Here is a 26,463-nt window from a genome sequence, read left to right on the forward strand (position 1 = left end):
AATCGGTATAGCCCACTAGGTCAAAAGATTCGGTTCTAGGATACCAAAGACCAACATTTTGAGTTCCCTTAAGATATCGGAGAATTCGCTTAACGACACTCAAATGTGACTCCTTGGCGCAAGATTGATACCTTACACACATTCCTATGGCAAAAAGTATATCGGGTCTACTAGCTGTAAGATAGAGAAGACTTCCTATAGCACTACGATACACCTTGGAGTCAACCTCTTTCCCCTCAATGTCTTTATCCAATTTAGTACTAGTGGCCATGGGAGTAGATATTTCCTTTGCATTTTCCATATCAAACTTCTTAAATAGCTCTTTGACATATTTTGATTGAGGAATGTAAATGCCCTCTTTTGTTTGCTTGATTTGTAACCCTAGAAAAAATGTTAACTCGCCAACCAAACTCATTTCAAACTCACTCTCCATGTGACTAATGAATTCATTTAAAAAGTCTTTATTTGTGGAGCCACAAATAATGTCATCTACGTATACTTGGGCCACAAACATATCATTACCACTATTTTTTAAGAATAATGTGGGATCAATTTTTCCTCTATGAAACCCTTTTGATACTAGAAATGTTGATAATCATTCATACCAAGCTCGGGGAGCTTCTTTTAGCCCATATAAGGCCTTTTTAAGTTTATATACATGGTTTGGACACTCCAAATTCTCAAATCCCGGTGGTTGCTCAACATATACTTCTTCTTTTATAACACCGTTTAAAAATACTGATTTTACATCCATTTGGTACAATTTGAACCTCTTGTGGGCGGTAAAGGCCAACATCATCCTAATAGACTCCAATCTTGCTACGGGTGCATAAGTTTCATCATAATCTAATCCTTCTACTTGATTGAAACCCCTAGCAACCAATCTAGCTTTGTTTCTCACAACTATTCCCTTATCATCAAGTTTGTTTCTAAAACCCCATTTTGTATCAATAATTGATTTGTTGGTAGGCCTAGGAACTAAATCCCAAACTTGACTTCTTTCAAATTGAGATAGTTCATCTTGCATTGTTAAAATCCACTCCGGATCAAACAAGGCATCATCAATGGTTTTTGGTTCTATTTGAGATATTAAGGCGACTTGGCTTCCTTCATTTCTAAAGTAAGATCGAGTTCTCACTCCTTGAGTGATGTCTCCTACTACTTGAGCCAAGGGATGATTTACATGAATCCTAGTAGATCTTGATTCTTGATTTGTCATACTTTCGGGTTCAAGTGGCAAAGGTTCATTTTTCTCACCATCACTCTCTTGGTATTCTTCTCCTTGATGATTTACTTCATTTAGTGTTAGTTTCTCTAACTCAAATTGTAATTCTTCATCGTTTGCTCTTGTAGAGTTTAAAGAAGGATTTTCTTCAAATACAACATTTAGTGATTCTTCAACTAATTTTGATCTTTTGTTGTAAATTCGATATGCCTTGCTGTGACTTGAGTAGCCTACAAGAATGCCCTCATCCGCCTTAGCGGAGAACTTCCCCAAATGATCTTTGGTGTTTAGAATATAGATCTTACACCCAAACACTCTAAGATGCTTAATTGTAGGTGGTTTACCAAACCACAACTCATGAGGTGTTTTTCCTAGAAACCTATAGATTAATGTTTGATTTTGCACATAACATGTCGTATTAATTGCTTTGGCCCATAGAAAACTATGAAGTGAATATTCATTTAACATGCTTCGAGCGACCTCTTGCAAAACTCTATTTTTTCTCTCAACAACTCCATTTTGTTGAGGAGTCCTAGGGGTGGAAAATTCATGTTTATAACCTTTTTTCATACAAAAACTTGTGAATCTATCATTTTCAAATTCACCTCCATGATCACTTCTTATCTTATTTATCTTATGACTCTTTTCATTTTCTACTCTATTACAAAAAGTAATCAAGGTATCTAGAGTTTGATCATTATGTTTCAAGAAAAACACCCATGTATATCTAGTGTAATCATCCATAATCACAAAGCAATATCTACTACCATTTAAAGAAATATGTATACTACTATCAAATAAATCCATGTGAATGAGCTCCAAAGCACTTGAGCTACTTACTATGTTTTTACCTTTATGAGTAGCTTTGGTTTACTTACCCATTTGACATGCATCACATATTTTATCTTTTTGAAACTTCAACTTTGGCAATTCTTGCACCAACTCCTTCTTTGAAAGTTTTTTGATATTCCTCATGTTGGTGTGAGCAAGTCTTCGGTGCCAAAGCCAAGTCTCCTCCTCTTTAGACATGAGACACTTAGCAAACACATTAGTAGCACCAAATAGTTCAACTTGATAAATATTTTCTCTTCTATGGCCTATGAGAATATTTGTGTTTAGTTCACTATGCTTGATTAGGCATTGAGATGAGTTGAACTCAACTCCATAACTCGAATCACATAGTTGACTAACACTTAAAAGATTAAAGACCATGCCTTTCACTAATAACACATTTCTTATCACAAATTTTTCATAAATTCTAATATATCCTATTCTTATGACTTTTAATTCACCACTATTACCAAAAGAAACGGTACTTTTACTTTTGTGTCTAAATGATGAAAATTTTGAAGAGTCCCCCGTCATATGTTTAGAGCATCCACTATCTACGAACCATGTTGTTGGATGCTCCCCCTCGGCGCATGCCTGTTTACACACGATGAACCAAATGTTTTGGTACCCAAACTTTGGGTCCGGTAGCATCAATAACAAATTGCTTGGGTACCCAAGCTTGAACAAACTTAACCCTTGAAGCATGATTTCTACTAATTAGAGACATGAATTTAACTTCCTTATCTTGTGATTTAAAACCTAGCCCCGCTTTGTTGTACACACCCCTTTGAGCTCCTAGAATCATGTCTAAATATTTTGAGCTTGAAGTAAATTTTTCTAGAGCACCTCTAAGATCATCAACTTGTAATTTCAACGATGCATTTTCCTTTTTAAGATCATCAAAATCATTTTTGTCATTTTCATGAAGCATGCAAATTTCACATGACACAATTTCATTTTTAAGTAATTTCAATTCATTTTGTAATTTTTTAACCTTCCCTTTTGATTTAACTAGTGCATTGGTTAAGCATACAATGGTGGCATACATCTTATCAAGCTTGGGAGAAATTACCTCATCATCACTAGATGATGACTCACTTGAAGACTCCACATCCTCTCTATGACTATCTTCATCTTCACTATCTTCAACATGGCTCAACTCCATGAGAGTCATATGCTTTGAGCTCTTCCTTTCATCTTCTTCCGATGAGCTTGACGATGAGTCGTCCCATGTGGCTTTCAAGGCCTTCTTCTTTTTCTTGGTCTTTTCCTCTTGCTTCCTCAACTTTGGACACTCCGTTTTGTAGTGCCCCTTTTTCTTGCATTCATAGCAAATTACATCAGTCTTAATCTTAGAATCCACAAGAGATTTACCTTTTCTCTTTTCATCATTGAAAATCTTTTTAACATCCTTCTTGTCAAACTTCCTTGAATGTCTCATCATTCTTCGAACAAAATTTGCCATTTCACTTGATGATAGCTCTTCATCACTATCACTATCACTATCTCGCTCAGATTTTGAAGATGATTCATTCTTCTCCTTCTTCTTTTCTTTGTGCTTCTTTTTGCTCTTTTCACTTGCAATCAAGGCTATACCTTTCTCTTTGTGGCTTGTGTTAGCTTGCTCATGCAATTCAAGTTCACAAAATAATTCATCCAATTTTACTATTGACAAATCCCTTGAAACCTTATAGGCATCCACCATGGATGACCATAATGAGTTTCTTGGGAAAGATTTTAAGGCATATCTTATGAGATCTCGGTTCTCCACACTCTCTCCAACTGAATGAAGACCATTTAATAGTTCCTTGAATCTCCCATATAGTGAACTTACCGTTTCTCCATCATTCATTGTGAAATTTTGAAGTTGATTTATCAAAAGATCTCTCTTTGCAATTCTTGAATCCTTGGTGCCTTCATTTAGCTCAATGAGCTTATCCCATAAATCCTTGGCGCTTTTGGAAGGTCCAACCTTGTTGAGTTGTTTTGAACTCAACCCACACTGGAGAGTCAAGATTGCCTTAGCATTTGCTTGAGCCTTCAATTTTTGTTCAGCGGTCCACCTTGATGATTCAAGAATCTTTCCATTTTCGGTTGGCGCCGTGAATCCCTCCGTGATCGAGAACCACATGTCAATTTTGGTCATGAGATAATGCTCCATGCGGCTCTTCCAATAAGTGAAATTACTGCCTTCATAGAATGGTGGTCGTGAAGTACTATGTCCCTCCTTCAATGACATCTTGTAACTCTTTAACTTGTGCTTTCTTAGCGATGAATCCTCAAAAGCAAACCAATGCTCTGATACCACTTGTTAGGATCGGTTGAGCTAGAGGGGGGGGGTGAATGACTCACTTCGTTTTCTTGATCAATTTAATCTTTCGCAGCGGACACTTGAAGGCAACGCTAACTCTTGTATTTATTTGGTATCCACCTCCTCAAGGAGGTGACTAGTCCAAGGATCCACACCACCGTCACCCTTCAACTATCAAACTTCTCCTTCTCGGACTAACACCGAAGGTGGAGAAACCTTACAAGACTTACAAGCCTCCCTTTCCAAGAGAAAATATCACACTCACTACAATGAAGAAGAAAAGAAAGATTACAAACTTGAAATGCTTCTTCCTTATGACATGAAACTTGAAAACGTGGAGAGATTGAGAGCTTGATCTTCAATTCTTTGGGAGATCTTGAGCACTTCAAAGATTGATCACACAAGAGCAATAAAACAGTGTTTTTCTCAAGAAGGATTCTGTTCCTTCTTCTTCAGCATTTTTAAACTTCGAGAAAACTAGCCGTTTCTCACATAATCGTCACCATGGATCGATTGGGATTATATTTGAATCGATTCACAAGTATTCGTTGGAAGCCATCGCGTCAAGATCAACAGCGTAGATTACTATACTTGAACTTGAATCGATTGGTGCAGTGCTTGAATCAATTCAGACACACGCTCGTGAAATCGCAAAATCGCAGTGACTCTGTGAATCGATCTACCGATCGATTGAGTAACTTCAATCGATCGGCTGATCGATTCAGGAGGCTTCTGTGCTTCGCATAGAAGCTTCCTGGATCGATCGCTCGATCGATTGGATTACCCCAATCGATCGGTTGATCGATCCAGAAGCATTCTGTGCTTTGCGCAGAAACTTCCCGATTGATCGGCCGATCGATCTAGAAGCATTCTGCGCTTCGCACAGAAGTTTCCTGGATCGATCGCTTGATCAATTGGATTACTCCAATCGATTGGCTGATTGATTCAGAAGCATTCTATGCTTTGCGCAGAAACTTCCCGATCGATCGACCGATCGATTGTCTTCCTTCCAATTGATCGATTGATCAATTCAAATGCATTCTGCCTCACATCCATATCTAAATCGATTTACCAATTGATTTTTGCTAAGTGAGCTTAACACGCATCCAACCTTCTGACTTGTAGGAACTTCTCTTGCCAAGAATCCGGTCCTCGACTTTCTTGGACTTCTCTTACCTTGCATCCGGTCTCTGACCTGCAATGACTCTTTTGCCAAGAATCCGGTCCTCGACCTTCTTGGACTTTTCTTGCATCCGGTCTTCCGACCTACAAGAAACTTCTCCTGTAAACTCACAATGCATGTTAGATCCAACATATTAACCTAAACTTAAATAATTGTCAACACATTGAAACTTCCAGGGCATGATTGCACCAACATTCAGTAGTAGATAAGACAACACAATGTTGTTTTCTACTAAACCAGCTAACTAAAGAAGATCCTAGTAGTTGATATTCTCCACTCGTACTTTTTCTATCTAACTTAAAGCCAACATAATCTGAATCAGAATAGTCAATTAATTCAAAATGTAATGTTCTTGGATACCACATTCCTACATTAATGGTTCCTTTAACTTGCAAGGACTCTTTTGCCAAGAATTCGGTCCTCGGCCTTCTTGGACTTTTCTTGCATCCGGTCTTTCGACCTGCAAAAAACTTCTCCTGCAAACTCACAATGCATGTTAGATCCAACGTATTAATCTAAACTTAAATAATTGTCAACACATTAAAACTTCCATTGCATTATTGCACCAACATTCAGTAGTAGATAAGACAACACAATGTTGTTTTCTACTAAACCAGCTAACTAAAGAAGATCCTAGTAGTTGATATTCTCCACTCGTACTTTTTCTATCTAACTTACAGCTAGCATAATCTGAATCAGAATAGTCAATTAATTCAAAATGTGATGTTCTTGGATACCACATTCCTACATTAATGGTTCCTTTAAGATATTTAATTATTCTTTTACATAAGATAAGTGGGATTCTTTAGCGCAAGTTTGATATTGAGTACACATATTTACTATAAATAATATATCAGGTCTACTTGTAGTTAAGTATAGTAAGCTACCTATCATGCTTCTATAGTATTTTAAGTCAATTGATTTACCATTTTTGTTACTATATAAATTAATATTACTTGCCATAGGTGTTTTGAGTTCTTTCGAGTTTTCCATATCAAACTTCCTAATTAGTTCTTTTGTGTATTTACTTTGGTGTACGTAGTTTTCCTCTTTAGTTTATGTAATCTGTAGTCCTAAAAAATAGTTTAACTCTCCAACTAAACTCATTTCAAATTCATTTCCATTAAAGTTATGATTTTTTTTAAAAAAATTTGAGTTGGTTGACCCAAATACTATGTCATATACGTATACCTGGGCTATGAATATGTCTGAGTCAATGATTTTAATAAAAAGCGTAAGGTCAGTTTGACCTTCTTTAAACCCTTTCAAATTTAGGAAGCTGGGCAGTCTTTCATACCAAGTCCTAGGTACTTGTTTTAATCCATATAGTGTATTTTTAGTTTAAAAACATGGTTTGGGTATTTTAGATTTTCAAAAGCTGGTAGTTGACCTACATAAACCTCCTCTTTAATTTGCCCATTTAGGAATATAGATTTAATATTCATTTGATATAACTTGAATCTTTTGTGTGTTGCATAGGCCAACAACATCCGTATGGATTCAAGTCTAGCTACCAGAGCATAGGTTTCATCGTAGTCGAGTCCTTCGACTTAACTAAACCCTTTAGCAACTAGATGGGCTTTGTTCCTTACAATTTCTCTTTTGTCATCTAATTTATTTCTAAAGACCCACTTAGTGTTAATTGTTGGGACCGAAAAGTAGCTAGAGGGGGGTGAATAGCTCGTCGCGTACTAGATGCTCGTCGTTACTTGTTTCTTCAAGATGTGCAGCGGAAAATACAGAAACAAATCACACAATGCTAACAAGGTTGGTTTATTTGGTATTCACCTCACAAGAGGTGACTAGTCCAAGGATCCACACCTACTCACGCACCCTCCACTAATAAAAACCTCCTTTTCGGTAACTACCGAAGGCGGAGAAGCCCTACAAGACTCTCAGTACAAAAGAAAGGGAAGGAATACAAGAATACAAGCACAAGCTTACAATAAGCGTAGAAAACCCTAACCCTAACTTTTCTCCTTGCCTTTGATCCGCCTCTTGACTTGGAAAACCTCCAAGATCCTTCAAGAACTGGCGATCTGAGCTTTGAGAGCGCTGTGGAGGAGCTGGCGAGAGATCTGAGATGAATCGGGGAAGAACTACTGAAGGAGACGCCCGCCTGCAGCTCAAATACGACGCAACGGTCGGATCTCGATCGATTCGAAAACTCCCAATCGATCGGGGAGGCTTTGGATCGATTCACGGGAATCGCGCCTGGATTGATGCACGGATCGATCCACGGATCGATCCAGCGCTTATCACGCGAAGCAGCAGCGTCCCAATCGATCGGCTGATCGATTAGGACCTCTGGATCGATCCACTGATCGATTCAGAGGCTCTCTGTTCGCTAGGAAAGGCCTGGATCGATCCACTGATCGATCCAACTCTTGGTTTTTGCCCAAAACCAAGTCCCAAGCCTCTCAAATCAACATCCGGTCAACCTTGACCTGTTGGTACATCATACCTAGCATATGGTCACTCCCTTGACCTACCAGAACTCCCCACCAAGTGTCCGGTCAATCCCTTTGACCCACTTGGACTTTTCTCTTCGTGCCAAGTATCCGGTCACTCCCTTGACCCATCTGGATTTTCCCTTTCCTGGCTTCACTAACCAGGATTTCCTTCTGCCTAGCTTCACTCACTAGGACTTTCACCTGGCTTCACTCACCAGGATTTCCTTCTTCCTAGCTTCACTCACTAGGACTTTCCAGTAAGGTATCCGGTCACTTTTGACCTACTTGACTCTTCTTCATTCACACTGATCAGTCCCTGATCAGAATCTCCCCATATGAACAACTGCACCTGCATTATCCATGTATCTACATGTATTGTCAAACATCGAAACTATGACCAAGACTCAAGCTTGGTCAAACCAGTCAACCTTGACCTAAGGGATATTGCACCAACAATCTCCCCCTTTTTGATGTTTGACAATACCTTTAAGTTAGGACTACTCTGAGTTAAGCTAATCCCACAGCCTTAACTCTCTTCATGCCAAAGTATGAATGTTGGTTCCCTTCATTCTCCCCCTATGACCTCCCCCATAGGTAATGAAGGCCTAACTTAAACCACACATTCTCCCCCTATTGACACAAATTAAACAACCACTATCTCTCCCTCTGAAGAGATACTCATCATTGGTTACAACTTCACTCGTTGAACCTTTATCCCTTTTTAAACTCTCCCCTTGAAGAGTTTCTCAAGGTCGTGATCAACATCATAATGAAGGTCCCATACCCTTCATTTTCCCTACATTTGAAATACCACTTGAAATAATGAGGATATCCACTCCCCATTTCAAGTTCAAACGCTCATTCATGAGCATTTTCTGAAAAGAAGGTTAACCACCTTCCAAGGTTCATAAAAAAAAAAAAATTCATGTCTTTAAAGAGTCCCTCCCCCTAAAGACATGGTAGTAACTTCTGTCATTGCACCAACAATGACCTGGAATCCCTAAACCTTTAGGAAACCCAAATTTAGAAGTTTTGAGGTTCAAATGTTCAAAAATTTGAAGCAAACCTCAACCTAAACTTCAACTTAGTCTCGCTTAACCAATTCATCCTTGTTTTCAACATGAAAACACCCTTTTTATGTATACAAATATATTTTGAGGGGTTAGGAATGGTTACCTAGACTAAAATAGGTTCAAAATGCTGAAAATAAACTTTCCCAGCCAAAATCAGCATCTTCGATCGATTAGAGTTGGGTTCCAATCGATTGAACCCTTCTGAATCGATCCATTGATCGATTCAGTATTCTTGGATCGATCCATTGATCGATCCAACGAGCTTCTTCTCGCGAGAATTGTCTTCTCAATCGATCGGCTGATCGATTGAGGCACTCCAATCGATCCACTGATCGATTGGAGTTCTGATAGTTGCTGAAATTCCATTTCAGTCAACTTCAGAAACCCTTAGAAAATTCTACAAAAATCCAAAAATCGTGAAAATTTGTGTAGACATTATTTAGGGTATATACTATCAAGAAAAAATAGTTTTCTATGAAAATACATCATATTTTCAAAGATTGACACAAACTTGAAAACTTGCATAAACTTTAGTGTTTTCTTCAAGTTTGTGTCTAACTATTTAATGGTGATTACTATCAAAAGATAGCCTTCACCAAGGTTTTCCAAAATCATTTTAAAAACCTTTTCAAAACCAATATCCCATCATGTTCCTTGGGCTTAATGCACATGACTTGTACATTAGCTTTCCCAATGATGGGAAAACACATAACTATGTGTTTTGATGAACCTAAAACTCAAAAGAATGCAGTAAATCAACATCTTGAGTTTTGTTCATCCTCCTAACATCTCACTTGTACCTAATGTGCACTAAAACATATACAAGTCACCTTATAGTCCTTGTGAGATGTGAGATTTTAGTTTTGCCCTATTCTAGGGATCATGCATATATATCTAGGCATTTTAGAGATAGTAGACATCCACCTAGGATGTCACTTGTTAATAAGTATTGTTAAATGTCATTTGTCCTTAATTACAAGGAATTAAGCTTAATGCATGAATATGTTATGGTATACATCAAAAGGAAATAATTTTTCAAACGAAAATATCCTATAACTACATGATGTATGAATGTCATGACATGGTATTTTTGGATTTTTCATAATAAAACATGAATGCAAAAATAGACATGATGTCATGACATATGATGGGCAAACAATCATGGCAAGGTTTAGCATAAACAAAATATACCTAGATTGCTTATCTAAGTATCCTTAACCACTTAGCTATCTCCACTTGTTTTTGTTGGAACCCCAAGGTTGTTTTGGTGTAATCAACAAGTTAAGTTAGGTCCTGCGTTGTTTCTAACCTTGTGTCTAAGTGTGCAGGAACTTAGGAGCACAGGTACTCGAGTGGAAGACGCAGCTAGCGAGAAGGACAGCACGCTGTGCATCCGAGGGACGAGGTGCTGCGGAAGAGTACACCGGCGGACGAGAAGGAAGTGCGCGCGGTGGTTCCAAGGTACGAAAGCCAGAGTGGAAGATTGCTCGGGGAGAAAGAGACGCAGCTAGCGCGAAGGTCGGCACGGGGTGCGACCGAGGGACGAAGTCTGCGGATGAGTACCCTGGTGGACGAGAAGGAACACGCGGCAATTCCGAGGGACGAGAAGCCGGAGGGAAGCACGCTCGAGAAGACCGGAAGATGGGTTCGGGTGAGCCCTATTCCAGATGGCAGAGATCACTCAAGCTAGCGGAGCCGGAGCGAACAGACCCGGACCAAGATGAGCCGAACTGAGACGAGTTGAACCGGAGTCGAAAAGTCAACTTATGTTGACCTTAGGGCTCCGGGCGCCCGGAACCATTCCGGGCGCCCGGAACTGACCGGGGCGCCCGGAATCGACTTTTCAACAAGATCGAGTTCTGACTCGATCCGACCGTTGGGGGATAAAATTTATCCCCCCCAGGGCGCCCGGAACCCTTCCAGGCGCTCGGACCAAGACTATAAATATAGCCTTGGTCCAGAAGCTTAATAAAGAACTCACTGATTGTAAATCCAGTGCTTGCACACTCTCTTTTAGTCTAAGCTTCTATTTTCTGCACTTCAACGTTGTACGAGGCTTCTCCGCCCGAAGGAGTTTTATTGAGCTTAATCTTCCTTGGATTAACAACCACATCGGTTGTAACCAAGTAAATCTTTTGTGCCTCGCTTTTCTTTATACTTTTAATTTATCTGCTTAACTTAATTATGCAAGTGTTAGCCTAAAGAGTTCGAGGAGGGCTTGTTTTTTTTTTTTGTGTTAGCAGGATATCCAACAACCCCCTCCTAGCCGGCCCAACGATCTTATAGTTTTAACTTAAAAGGTTAAACCTAGATTGCCCTAAATGCTTCAAAGAAGTGCCAAAACCTAAATTGACATTTCTATTTCTCTTGATTTGTTTATGCCACTTAAAAATTAAGCATATCCTCAAAGGTTGGCATATTCCATTTTTCCTCAAGAGTAAGCATATAAATCACGGCCCGGATTGCCTTAAATTCTTAAGAGAATACCAAAATCCCAACTTGGTATTTCTCTAGGTTTTCCCAATTTATGCCATTAAAGATAAAATCAATTTTTCCACCATTAGGCACATTTTACTCTTTCAAAGAGTAAATAATAATTCCATTTCATTTTCAAAGGTTAACAAAAACCTTGAAAATGCTCCTTGAGTGTCAATTTCCTCAAAGTTGGGTTAACTACCCTTCTAATCGGAGTTGACACTCTCTAACTCATCTATGGGGTAGAGAAGATGCTCCTAGGAACCCAACACCTATTGGTGCTCCTTGGATGCTCCAGGTACTCACTAGGGATAACTTCCCTAGATACCTTCCTAGTGACCTTGTTGGGCTTCTTAGAAGCCTTGGTCACATTTTCTAGGTCAACTCTAGGGATAGCCTCCCTTGTGACCTTGTTAGTGACTTTCTTAGACTTCTTAGAAGTCTTAGTCACTTTGGTTGCAAAGATACTTCTAGGGATATCTTCCCTTGTATTTTTGGCTTGCCCACTAGACTTAGGGCTTGTTCCATAACTATATGGAACCCTATGATAACTAGGTACATCCTTTTTGATTTTAGGTTTGTATCTCAAACCTCTATGGCCCTTGGATGACCCTTGTTGTCCTAAACCTAGATTTTGCTCATTTTGCCCTTTAAGGATATTTTCCATCCTTTTTAGGGTCTTTTTTAGTTTGTCAAGTCTTGACCTCAATACTTGATTTTCCATCACTAAGTCCTTAGTTTTTAATTTTCCATTAAATCCATGAGCATTTTTGTTTCTAGGCTTGTAGCTAAAATCCTTAGAGTTCTTGCCTAGACTTTTACCTATATTCCTAGCCCTAGGTGTAGTGGTGGCATGTAGGGCCACATGCTTTTCCTTAACGCCCTCATGCTTTCTATTCTTATGGTAAATTGCATTAAGATGATAACAATTAGAACTATCATGCTTTTTACCATAATGTAAAGGGGTAGGCTCAATAAATGTTACCTTCTTCTTTACCTTGGAGGCTCCCCCTTGACTAGTGCCTCCTTGAGCCTTGACCATCTTCTTCCCCTTGGAGCATTGACTTCGGTAATGCCCTTTTTGTTGACACAAGAAGCACACAATGTGCTCCTTGCTCTTCTTTGTCCCAGGGGTGGTCTCTTTGGGCTTCTCCTTGCCCTTTTTTGTCACTTGACCCTTTTTCTTGGCCAAGTTGGGACACTTGCTCTTGTAGTGCCCACTTTCTGTACACTCAAAACATATTATATGATTTTTATTTTTAATTGAAACATTTATACCTTCATATGTAGGGTTGACACTTTCTCCTTTGGATTCGGAGGTAGAGACTTCCTCTTGATCCATAAATGATTGTCCTCCCATTGATTTAGCTTGACTTGTGGAGGTGGAAGTTACTTCATCCTCTTCTTCTCTTGTCCCGGATGTAGAAGCTTCTTCTTCTTCTTGATCCGGCGTCACAAAGGATTACTCCCCCTCAATCCTAGAGGTGGAGGCTTCATCATCTTGTACATGGAACAAGGAGTATGCTCCCTCCTTGTTCTCTTCATTGCACTCCCTTGAAGATGAAGCTTCTTCTTGGACTTCTTCTTCGGAGGTTGAGCATCTCTCAACCTCGGAGTCCTCCTCTTGGTCTTGCTCCAAAGAGTCACCCTCTTTGGATTCTTCTTGCTCTTGTACAGTGGAGGGGATCTCTTCATGAAGCTTTGCCAATTTACTCCATAATTCCTTTGCATCTTCAAATTCTCCAATTTTGCAAAGGATGGTGTTTGGCAATAAATTGACCAAAAGTTTGGTCACTTTTTCATTGGCCTCGCACCTTTGGACTTGCTCTTGGCTCCACTTGCTCCTCTTGAGAACTTTGCCCTTTGAGTTTGTTGGAGTCTTGAAGCCTTCCATACGAGCAAACCATTGCTCTATCTCCATCATAAGAAAATTTTCGATTCTTGATTTCCAAGAATTGAAGCTTGTGGATGTGTACGGTGGAGCCACCCTTGTGTCAAATCCAAGTCCATCTTGGAATTGAATCTTGAAGTTGAGCTTCTTGAAATCTTTGACTTTTGATGAATTTGCTTCAACTTCTTCACCCTCTAGCTTTGCTTGTTTTGTTTGCCCCTTCCGGCGATGATTCCGGTGAAGAGCGACCTCGCTCTGATACCACTTGATGGGACCGAAAAGTAGCTAGAGGGGGGTGAATAGCTCGTCGCGTGCAAGATGCTCGTCGTTGCTTGTTTCTTCAAGATGTGCAGCGGAAAATACAGAAACAAATCACACAACGCTAACAAGGTTGGTTTACTTGGTATCCACCTCACAAGAGGTGACTAGTCCAAGGATCCACACCTACTCACGCACCCTCCACTAATAAAAACCTCCTTTTTGGTAACTACCGAAGGCGGAGAAGCCCTACAAGACTCTCAGTACAAAAGAAAGGGAAGGAATACAAAAATACAAGCACAAGCTTACAATAAGCGTAGAAAACCCTAACCCTAACTTTTCTCCTTGCCTTTGATCCGCCTCTTGACTTGGAAAACCTCCAAGATCCTTCAAGAACTGGCGATCTGAGCTTTGAGAGCGCTGTGGAGGAGCTGGCGAGAGATGAATCAGAACTGAAGGAGACGCCCGCCTGCAGCTCAAATACGACGCAACGATCGGATCCCGATCGATTCGAAAACTCCCAATCGATCGGGGAGGCTTTGGATCGATTCACGGATCGATCCAGAGCGCCTCTGTGCTTTGGAAAAATGCCTGGATCGATCCACGGATCGATCCAGCGCTTATCACGCGAAGCAGCAGCGTCCCAATCGATCGGCTGATCGATTGGGACCTCTGGATCGATCCACTGATCGATTCAGAGGCTCTCTGTTCGCTAGGAAGGCCTGGATCGATCCACTGATCGATCCAACTCTTGGTTTTTGCCCAAAACCAAGTCCCTAGCCTCTCAAATCAACATCCGGTCAACCTTGACCTGTTGGTACATCATACCTAGCATCTGGTCACTCCCTTGACCTGCCAGAACTCCCCACCAAATGTCCGGTCAATCCCTTTGACCCACTTGGACTTTTCTCTTCGTGCCAAGTATCCGGTCACTCCTTTGACCCATCTGGATTTTCCCTTGCCTAGCTTCACTCACCAGGGCTTTCACCTAGCTTCACTCACTAGGACTTTCACCTGACTTCACTCACCAGGATTTCCTTCTGCCTAGCTTCACTTACTAGGACTTTCACCTGACTTCACTCACCAGGATTTCCTTCTGCCTAGCTTCACTCACTAGGACTTTCACCTGGCTTCACTCACCAGGATTTCCTTCTGCCTAGCTTCACTCACTAGGACTTTCCAATCAGGTATCCGGTCACTTTTGACTTACTTGACTCTTCTTCATTCACACTGATCAGTCCCTGATCAGAATCTCCCCATATGAACAACTGCACCTGCATTGTCCATGTGTCTACATATATTGTCAAACATCGAAACTATGACCAAGACTCAAGCTTGGTCAAACCAGTCAACCTTGACCTAAGGGATATTGCACCTGTTAGGACCGATGGTCGCGGCTAGAGAGGGGGGGTGTGAATAGCCGACCCCAAATCGTTCGTTTCTTCCTACGAATTAGGTTAGCGCAGCGGAAATAAACAATAGAAATGAAAATGAGAAAGACAAACCTCAAACAACCCGATGTAACGAGGTTCGGAGATGATGCTCCTACTCCTCGGCGTGTTCGTAAGGTGGACGAAGCCTATCAATCCGTCGGTGGATGAAACCCCGGAGAACCGGCTAATGAAAACTCCTTCTGGGTGGAGAAACCTCACCACAAATCCTTTGCAACAGCAATAAGGAGTACAACAAAATAGAACAAGAAGAACAAGACTAGAAGAAATGTGAACAACACTTGCTTGCCTTCTCGTCGGAGTTTGTTGATGAAGCAGCAGCTTCACGGCTCCTAGAATCGCTAGAAAACCAGCACGAAAGCTCACCCGAAGCTTCAGCACAATGAGAGCTCAGCAAAGCTCTAGAGAAACAGTAGCAGCAACCAGGAACAAGGAGGAAGAAGAAGGCACTGTAGAAACCCTTGAACTCCTTTTATAACCTGCGAAGAAGACACAGCAGAAACTAGCCGTTGCTACGCAACGGCTAGGACCTGGACCGATCAGGCTTCAGCCTGATCGGTCCACAGAGCTCCTGGACCGATCAGGCATGCTCCTGATCGGTCCAGCTTCATCCTGATCGGTCCTGGGGACCGATCAGAGCTTTCTCTGATCGGTCCAGGGACCGATCCCCTTCCTTTTCTCCCGAGCTTTTTGCCTTCTGATCGTTGTTTCCTGATCGGTCTGCAGACCGATCAGATAACACTCAGTAGGCTACTGTTTGGTCACTGATCGGTCACCAGACCGATCCAGATACCCAGCGTATCACTGGATCGATCCACTGATCGATCCAGAGCTTGGTTTTTTGCCCAAATCAAGTCCCAAGCCTTCCAAACCAATATCCGGTCAACCTTGACCTATTGGTATCTCATGCTTAGCATCTGGTCACTCCCTTGACCTGCTAAGACTCCCTACCAAGTGTCCGGTCAATCCCTTTGACCCACTTGGACTTTTCTCTTCGTGTCAAGTATCCGGTCACTCCCTTGACCTACTTGACCTTCTCAACACCAGATGTCCGATCACCCTTGATCCATCTGGATTTTCCCTTGCCCGGCTTCACTCACCAGGACTTTCACCTAGCTTCACTCACTAGGGTTTTCACAACTGCCTGGCTTCACTCACCAGGACTTTCCACATCCGGTCCAGAGAACGAGCTACCGAGCCCGCTCTGACCTCAGTTCGGAGAACGAGCTACCGAGCCCTCTCCGACTTCCATCCGGTCCAGAGAACGAGCTCCCGAGCCCTCCGAGAACAAGCTACCGAGCCCTCTCCGACTTCCCATGTGCCAAGCTTCCATACTTGGACTTCTCCGTGCCAAGTCTCCATACTTGGACTTTTCCCATGCCAAGCTCCCTGCTTGGACTTTTCCCGTGCCAAGCTCCCTGCTTGGACTTTTCCGAGTCAGGTCAACTCACCTCGGGTCAACCTTGACCACGGGTTGCACCCACAATCTCCCAAGCTTGTATCCTTGTCAAACATCAAGAAACAACCATTGTCAAACACAACTCGTCAAACATCAAAACACAACTCGAGTCAAATCAACTCGAGTCTGGTCAACCAGGTCAACCTTGACCTAAGGTTGCACCAACAGCACCAACATTAATAACTGACTTATGTTTAGGTGGAGGTACTAGATCTCATATTTGGTTTCTTTCAAATTGACCTAACTCATTTTGCATTGCAAGTATCCAATCATGTTTAGATAAGGCATCATCTATTGTTTTAGGTTCAATCTTAGTGATTAAGGCTATTTGACTTAAATTCCTAAAAACGGACATAGTTTGAACTCTTAATTCAAGATTTCCCATGAATTGACTTGTTGGATGATCTGGGTTTAGTCGAATTGTTCTTGGGTTGATTGGTTCAGTTTGTGGTAGTTGGTCTTCTTCTTCTTGATTTATTGAATTAGATTGATTATTGGTTTTCTCAAGCTAATATTATTTAATTTGTTATTTTCCTCAAAAATTACATTTGTTGTTTCTTCAATTTTTAGAGTGGATTTGTTATAAATCCTATAGGCTCTACTTGTGGATGAGTATCCAAAGAAAATTCTTTGTTGGATTTTTTAGGTGAATTTTCCTAAATAATGTTTAAGATTTAAAATATGGGCATTACATCCAAATACTTTGAAGTATTTTATGTTTGAAATTTTATTAAAATAAATTTCATATGATGTTTTACTTAGAAATTTATTTATTATAATTTTATTTTGGACTTAACATGTCGTATTAATGGCTTCAGCACAAAAATATTTAGATAAATCATATTCATTTAGCATTATTCTTGCAGCTTCTTATAAGGTTCTATTTTTACATTCTACTAGTCCATTTTGTTGTGGGGTCTTAGGGCATGAAAATTCATGATGATAACTATTTTCTAGACACAAATTTATAAAATTCTAATTTTTAAACTCTCCTCCATTATCACTTCTAATTTTCTTGATTTTGATTTCTTTTTCATTTTCTATTTGTTTGTAGAAATTACTAAATATTTCAAAAGCTTCATTTTTATTGAGTAAATATTTTTATCTCTAAATCCTTTCAATAATATGTTTGTTGATTTAGTATAACTTATTAAACATTCAGACGATAAAAATTTTACATTAAATTCAGAATCACATAATTGACTTATACTAAATAAATTATAATGAAAGTGTTCAATAAGCAATACCTTCCTAATTGATATATTTGATTGTAATTAAATTTCTCCTTTACCAATTACCTTTAGTTTACTATTATTTCCAAAGGCAATTAATCCTAGATTTTTAAACTTGATACTTGTAAATTTGTGTGCAACCCCAGTGATATGCCTGAAGCCACCGCTTTCCAAAATCTATTTGTCCAAAACTTTGGATTCCTACACATAGGAATTAGACCAAAGTTCAGTTAATAGGATTTTTAGTGTTTTAAGTTTAAAATTCGAGAAAATTACATTTTCAGTCCTATAATTTACATCTTTTTCAATTTTAGTCCTATTATGTGTTAATTTACGTTTTTAGTCCTGTAATTTGTAATATTTTCCAATTTCAGTCCTTTTTCCTCCAAAATTGAAAATTTTCAACAGAAAATATCTAGTTTGTGGTTGGAATATAAAAAACACATGGGTCATAAAAAATCAAAATCCCCAAATTCAATTTACAATTCATCATTTTTCGTTGAAAAATTTCAATTTTAGAGAAAAATGTCTGAAATTGAAAAAATATTAGAAGTTACAGGACTAAAAATATAAATTGACTCATAACAGGATTAAAATTGAAAAAATGTAAATTACAGGATTAAAAACGTAATTTTCTCTTAAAATTCATTTGAGTTTAGGTATTAAGTTTTAACTTAGAATTCTTGTTTTAGTTAAGTATTTGGTTTTAAATTAGATTATTAATTGAGCTAATATTAATGGTAACATTGTTAATATTATTTATTAATTTTTATAAATTTCAAGGTTAATTGTTAAAGATAAGTAATTAATTAAGGATTAATTAAGTTGATTTAATGAATATTAATTTTGTTTAAGGTTAAGGTATTTAATTTGTTGAAAGTAATTAAAGATTAATTATGTACATTAACTAGTTAATTAGTGCTTTCAAATTTTGATTTAAGATTAAATTAATTTTGAATTAAATTTAGGATGTTAATTTTTAGTTAAATTTTAATTAAGTTAACTTTAAGTTTTAATTTATTTTAGTTTTAATTAATTTTGAATTACGTTCTAATTAATTTTGAATTAAATTTTTAGTTATTAATTTAAGTTTTAATAATTCAGTTTAAAAATTAATTAAGTTTGAGTTTAATTTGAAATGATAATTAATCTAAGAATTAATTAAGTTAATTTGAATGTCAATTAATTTTAATTTCACCTTTAATTAAGTTTTAAATAATTAAGTATGAAATAAGTTTTAATTAATTTTGAATTAAGTTCTAAATTAAGTTTTTAATTAACTTTAAATTTAGTTTTGAATTAATTTTGAATTAAGTTTTAAATTAATTAAGTTTTAAATTAAATTTTAAATAATAAGTTTTAAATAAATTTTAATTGCGTTTTAAATAATTAAGTTTTAAGTTTTAAGTTAATTTTGAATTAAATTTTAAATAATAACTTTTATTTTAAGTTAGAATTTTAAATTAAGTTTAAGGGACATGACACAAGGATGAAACCCAACTAGCTCTGAGGACACGATAGTTGGTGTGAAATCTAGATAGGTCAAAAGGCCGACCTGATATCTGGTAGGAAGTTCGGCTGAGCCCGTGAGGCCTGACAGCTGGTTGAAGTCCAATTGAGTCTACGAACCTGACAACTGGCAAGAAGACCTAGTTAGTCGAGAAGCTAGTCAATAGACTACAAGTTGGTAAGTGAAGGTAAGTTACTCGAGAAGATAGTTCTGGTGAGGACGAGTTCAAGTTTAGACTTTCGGCGTTGGTCCAATTCAGGTCTATTTTAGATCTCTAGACTGAGACATTGACTAGCTCTTGGTCCTGGAAGGATAGGAACTAATTATTACTGTTTATTATTATTGTACTAACTTTATTTTACAGGTTAGATGTGTAAGATATGATAATAAATATTAATTAAATAATAAGAGTTATTGGAGAAATAATTGTATTGGATTTTTCAGAAATTTTTAAAATTTTTTTATGATTTAAACGGAATCCATATTATATGTTTAAGGGGATGAACTGTTTAGGCTCATAGGAAGCATGATTAGAATAACTAAGTAGGAGTTGATTAAGAAGTTAAGTTAGGGTTTAATCAACTTAAATATAAGTACAAAGGTATTGCTACAATGCAATTATAGTGCACTTTGTGTCCTCTTCTCCACTTCCGCGATTTCCTTTCTTCCTCTCTGTTCACCGTGATCGCACCGATCCTCGCCAGTTCCTTTCTTCTCCCCTCACCATCGCCGGCGTGGATGTACGTTCAGAGCTTCAAGAGTAAGCTAGCCTCATCTGATCCTTCTCTTTTCTGATTTCTACGAGTTATAGTGCTAAGTCTCCCAACTCCTTAGCATCGCCGGATCGATTTTTCTTCAGGGGAGTGAAGTCGCGGCCACTGGAGTCAGATCTGGACCAACATCGACTATTTAGGGGAGGTAACAGTCACTGTACCCTCTATTCTATACCCGATCTCCCTTTCCACTTAGCGCCAAGAGTACTCCGTTGCCCTGCGGTGATCTTGAAGGTAAATGGTTAACCCTAGCACTGGATTTGGGTATTTGATCCTTTCGTAGTGTTGATTTGGGGTATTGTTTGGGAGGCAAAGGCTTCGCTTGGTTCCCGTCATCACATTGTCGACAGTTTGTAGCCAACTTCACCGGATCTGTGCCACCACAGGCTGCTGAGGAAGAAGAGGTAATGAGAGTAACTTGTTAACTAGAATTGAGTTGTTATTAGATTGGTTAGATGATTTATATCCGGTTAGGTTGATGCTTAACTAATTGGTTACTGGTAGAGTTTTTTGGGCGTATTGTTAAAATTGATTTGATATCAGATTAGGGATATTAACAAGAACTACTGGGCTTGGGCAGATTGGAAGCTGAAGCATGGTTAAATCTAATCTAAATTGACTATAGAATGTTTAGGGGTGTTCCATCCTAAGGAATTATGAAGATTTAAGGGTAATTAAGGATTTAATATGAATTAAGTTCTTGGATGGTTTAAGCTAGGATGGGAAGTAATTCTGGTTTGATCGATAGAAGGGAAATTAATCAGGGTTAACTAATGTGTTGGAGTTAGTTATTAATTTTGGTATGTGATTCATTTTTTTGTAGCATATATAATTAGATAAATTATATATGTGATGCAGGACACTGATTGGTGACGAATAACGTGACGTGGGGGTTCTTTCATAGATGTGTTACATAAAGGTGGATATTTCTTTCTTGACCTCTTTAGTTCTTTGAACTTAGTGCATGATTATTTTTTATTGATGAATTAAGTTGCTTTATCTTAAATCTATCTGTATTGTTATCCTACTTGATACTTGTGCTTGACTTTTAAGAGGATCTATTTATTTTATATACAATCTTAGCTTTTGGATATCTACACTCTATTGTGTATATATATGTAGAGTATGTATAATAGAGGATATTGTCACGCCCCAGAGGAGTCCCTGCCTAACAAATGGACATCATCTCTCCTATAATTGTGACAATATGTAACATATATACAATGTCACAAGGCTACTCACAAGCTATATCAATAGCCCACACGATTGTAACCTACACAACCACACAGTTATATACACAGCCCACTCGGCTAGAGCAAAATAATCACAACCACACAGTTGTATAATAAACAGCTCACACGGCTATACTAAAAACGTAGCAGAAAATGAAAGGAAAACCTATACAAATCAAAAAGATACAATGTGTGCCGGCACGACTTAAACACAACAACAACAAGACAAAATACCAAAATGATAAAATAGTCACATGGCTAAACACCCAATACAATGCCAATACTATAAGGAAAACGGGTAAGAAAACAAGAGCGAAGTAAAGATCGTCTTCTGATGTGACGTGGGACCAGAAGACATGATACTCCAAGTGACTCCATAATCACTACCTGCTACTTGAGGAAAAAGACAACATAGAAATGCGGTGGTGAGTGTGGGTCACTCAGCGGGTAATAGATAAGATAGTGTGTGGTCTATATAAAACATGAAGATCAAAGTATACAGTCTCAGTAGGAAAATAAAAACATGATCATAAACTGACATAATGAATGTACATACCTAATCTAGATCCAACACATAATATCATGATCATAATGTCATAGTAAATGAACCTACCTAATTTGGAACTAACATATAAAGTCAAGATCGTAAATGACATAATAATTACACATACCCGAATCGGTCGAATACACATGGTGTAATAAACAGTAAACTCACCAGAGGTCAGCCATAGACCTGCTATAAACACCTGACCAAAACATACGACAGCATATACACATATGATATATGAGCATGTATGCATCATGACATTCATATGCAACAATCATATCTCAAGCATATACAACATATCACAATCACATGTAGCTAGTCTATAGACATGTATGCAAATATATCTCTACAGATGCACCATACATCATATGCAAGAATGCACGTGCATGGTCCATGGTCACCCCCGCCACCTCTCGTAAAACCATGACCTCTATATGGCCAAAAGACTTGGGTCTGTGACAACTGTACTACCCTACAATCGTAATAAAGAGGCCGAGGCGAATAGTTCGCTAAGTAGTTATCTAACTACATAGTATCAGAGTCTCTGAATGCTTACAACGCTAGATGTCACTCCACAAGCTGAGTGGCCAGGTGGCATGACAGGACTAGCTCCACTCCTAGCTACCACTTTCCCACAGTAGCCAAATGGACAACTAACATGTCTGATGACTAGTTCATACCAAAGGGGAGTAAGTGGTCATCAACATGCATATATATATATACATACCACAAGAGAGCAAATGGTCGTCAGCATGCAATGCAATGATGAACATGATGTAATAATCATGATATCGACACAATCATCATCAAAGCAACCTCCCAATCATCATAAACACCTCCAGTACAATGATCCATCCAACACCTATATCTATAGGTATAGGTAAATCCAACTAGTGTCCACTAAATATCAAATACAATAAATAGCAACACCAGACAAGTACACACCCTATAACGTAGGTATAATCAACATGAAACCTCCAATAGTTATATTAGACAGGTATGTATATGACCACATAGGTATAATCAGCAAGAAACCTCCAATAGTGATACCAGCCACATAAGATCATCAAAATAAGCATTATTGACCTGGTTCCTCCAATAGTACACATCAGACACATGTACACATAATATAGATACAATCAACATGATTCCTCCAATAACAAACATCGGACATGTGCACACACAACATGAAAATAGCAATCAACCAAGTGACTCCTACAATACATACCAATCATGTGTACACTCAACATTAAATGCATAATTAACATGTTAACTCAGTCATCAAGATATCCCCTACAATACACACTCTATATGTGTACACACAACAGAATCTAGATATTCAAAAATCAAGACTGTATGTGATATAAATAGATCATCTCAAAAGTCAAGCATAAGTATCAAGCAGGGTAACAATACGGATAGATTTAAGGTAAAACAACCTAATCAATCAATCAAAAATAATCATGCACTAAGTTTAAAGAACTAAAGAGGCCAAGGAAGAAATACCCACCTTTATGTAACACATCTCTTAAAGAACCCCCACATCGAGACACTCGTCTCAAATCAACATCCTGTAAATCATATGATATACAGTTTTAGCTAATCACATATAGAACAATTAGCTAAATCCAAAACCTAATCCTAATTTGATTAGGTAACCACATTTAAATTCCACCTAATGATCCAAATCCAGCTAGATGTTTAGACCACCCTTAAACTCCTTAATTCTCACTAACCAATCGCTAATCAAATCTCATCATAAATCCTTCTAAATTCAAACATAATCTATAATCCATTAATCCAACCTAAATCAATTCCTACATTCCATTAACCCATCTATCAATCCTGCTTTCATTTCACTATTTGAAAATCAGCATTTCTAGTTAACAATTCATCTTCAACTTAACTACCAAATAATCCAACCACCACAGGAAATCTGAAATCAAACCTCCATCAACCACACATGAACAAACCGGTTACAATATTCAAATCAATCCATGATTTTCAACTAAGCATAGCTTAATTCACTAAAATTTCAATTCCAAATACATCTCCTTTTCATCAATTAGTTAATCAAGCTTGATCCGGTGGTAAGGACATGGGACCCTCGTTGGCGGAAGGTCAACGACACGTGGAGGTCAAAGGTCAAGAGATTCAATCCTGAGACCCGACCGACCGGACTGAGAGGGCCGACCGGTCACCCGACCGACCGGAATAAGATAGCCGACCGGCCGGGAATCCCCCGAGCCGAATAAAAGACAACTCGACTAGGGGTCGGGTTTCCGAGGCTCAAGGTAAAAAGGTTTCAGGACCGAGCGGGCTATCCGTTCGGCCGAGGCACAAGGCAACGAAGACAGGCAGGAGCAATCTCATCCGAGCATACGACTGAGGCAGAAGTGATATGCCCGCCGAGCGGCCGAACCGCTCGGCCCTGGAACAGACAGGAAGCGAGAGGATAAAGGAGACAGGGGATAACATCATCCTCGAGACGTCTGCCGCCGACAGGCAGCAGAGTTGGCGGCCGAGTCGTACATAGGATCATACGGTGGAAGCTTCCACCGTCACATCTGGGATATGCTCGGACGATTGCGGAATGACGCCAGAGGTACTTTTCTGACAGGGGCTCGTTAAGGTATGTTTGGGGAAGCGTGCACGCATAGAGAAGCGTGCCCGCGCCTCCCCGGGGTCCTATATAAGGACCCCTAGATGTCGACGAAGGTATGCGCAAATCTTCATTGTAGCCACAGTTACGCTGTCTCTCTTATTTCTCATTGCCTGACTTGAGCGTCAGAGGGCCGCCACCGGGAAACCCCTCCCGGCTCGACTTCTTTGCAGGTTCGCCGGAGATCCACACCACCAGCCGGAGACAGCGGAGCGTGCCACGTCCCTAGCGTCCGTCGACTCAGCGCTCGGACAGGATCAAATTGGCGCCGTCTGTGGGAACGCACCTGAATCCGAGCGGAGACGATGAAAGAATCTGCACGCCAACTCATGGTGACGCTCTCCCCAGAAGAACTCGGCGCACTCATCCAAGCGCGAGCAGCAAAAATCGTGGAGCAGTAGCAGAAAGCTCAAGCCGATCGGATAGCGCAACAAGCAACGTTGGCATCAGGCGGTCGGGCGGCACCAGACGACCGGCCGTAGCAGCTCTCAATATGGGGGTAGAACACAGGGCCGATGGGAACGCACCTGGTCTGGAACGAGAAGACGGACGACCCGAAAAGTTTCGCCCTACTCATTACTTTGATGGGTTTCGACGAGTATATTTTATCCTCCTCACTCCACGGGTATTCGGGAGTCGAGAAATTGAGTAAGATTTTCTGCTGGTCGGCAGGTCAGTTTTTTAGTTATATTCTTTTTTCGGTCATAGAATTTATCATAGTTTCTCGAGCAAGGACTCCCGTGCCGATCGACGGGTTTCCATAATATCCGAGCCACGGGCTCAATGTCGATACGAGCCACGGGCTCGATGTCGAAGACCCCGTGCCGATCGGTACGGGGGTATATTATCCGAGCTACAAGCTCGATAGCGAAGACCCTGCGTCGTTCGGCCGAGCGTATATTATCTGGCTCGATGTCGAAGACCCTGTGCCGATCAGCACGGGGGTATATTATCCGAGCCACAGGTTCGATGGTGAAGACCTCGCGTCGTTCGGTCGGGCGTATATTATCTGAGCCACAGGCTTGATGTCGAAGACCCCGTGTCGATCGGCACGGGGGTATATTATCCGAGCCACAGGCTCGATGTCGAAGACACCGCGCCGTTCGGCCGGGCGTATATTATCCGAGCCACAAGCTCGATGTCGAAGCCCCCGCGCCGTTCGGCCGGGCGTATATTATCCGAGCCACATGCTCGATGTCGAAGACCCTGCGCCGTTCGGCCGGGCGTATATTATCCGAGCCACAAGCTCGATGTCGAAGACCCCGCGTCGTTCGGCCGGGCGTATATTATCCGTGCTGTAAGCTCATTGTTGAAGACCGTCGAGCAGCGACGTTAAATCTTAGAGTCGAACCGGCGACTATAAACCCTCCAGCCTGAAGATCGTCGCGACGTTAAATCTTAGAGTCGAACCAGCAACTAAAAACCCCCCGGCTTGAAGACCGTCGAGCGGCGACGTTAAACTCTAGAGTCGGACCGACGACTAAAACCCCCCCGGCTTGAAGACCGTCGAGCGGCGACGTTAAACTCTAGAGTCGGACCGGCGATTATAAAATCCCCGACTTGAAGACTGTCGAGCGGCGACGTTAAACTCTAGAGTCGGACCGGCGACTAAACCCCCCGGCCTGAAGACCGCCGAGCAGCGACGTTAAATCTTAGAGTCGAACCGACGACTATAAACCCTCCGGCCTGAAGACCATCGAGCAACGACGTTAAATCTTAGAGTCGAACCGGCGACTATAAACCCTCCGGCCTGAAGACCGTCGAGCAGCGACGTTAAATCTTAGAATCGAACCAGCGACTATAAACCCCTCGGCTTGAAGACCGTCGAGCGACGACGTTAAACTCTAGAGTCGGACCGACGACTATAAACCCCCCGGCTTGAAGACCGTCGAGCGAC

At 40.1% G+C, this 26,463-nt stretch overlaps 1 long non-coding RNA gene across 10 annotated transcripts in view; it reads left to right on the plus strand.

The window, feature by feature from the left end:
- The first annotated feature begins 19,965 nt into the window (after positions 1 to 19,965).
- The window catches only part of LOC121984749, a 42,611-nt gene continuing 36,113 nt past the window's right edge, over positions 19,966 to 26,463 (plus strand). For 8 of the 10 annotated variants that reach the window (XR_006112987.1, XR_006112985.1, XR_006112989.1 and 5 more), the window contains exons 1-4: positions 19,966 to 20,112; positions 20,212 to 20,359; positions 20,435 to 20,529; positions 20,984 to 21,044. This is a non-coding gene — a long non-coding RNA (uncharacterized LOC121984749). Of the gene's footprint in view, positions 20,113 to 20,186; positions 20,360 to 20,434; positions 20,530 to 20,983; positions 21,045 to 26,463 lie in introns of all 10 variants that reach the window. The other 2 variants (XR_006112986.1, XR_006112984.1) reach the window with 1 other exon arrangement.

This window comes from Zingiber officinale, chromosome 5B, assembly GCF_018446385.1.
Source record: "Zingiber officinale cultivar Zhangliang chromosome 5B, Zo_v1.1, whole genome shotgun sequence".
NCBI classification, from domain to species: domain Eukaryota; kingdom Viridiplantae; phylum Streptophyta; class Magnoliopsida; order Zingiberales; family Zingiberaceae; genus Zingiber; species Zingiber officinale.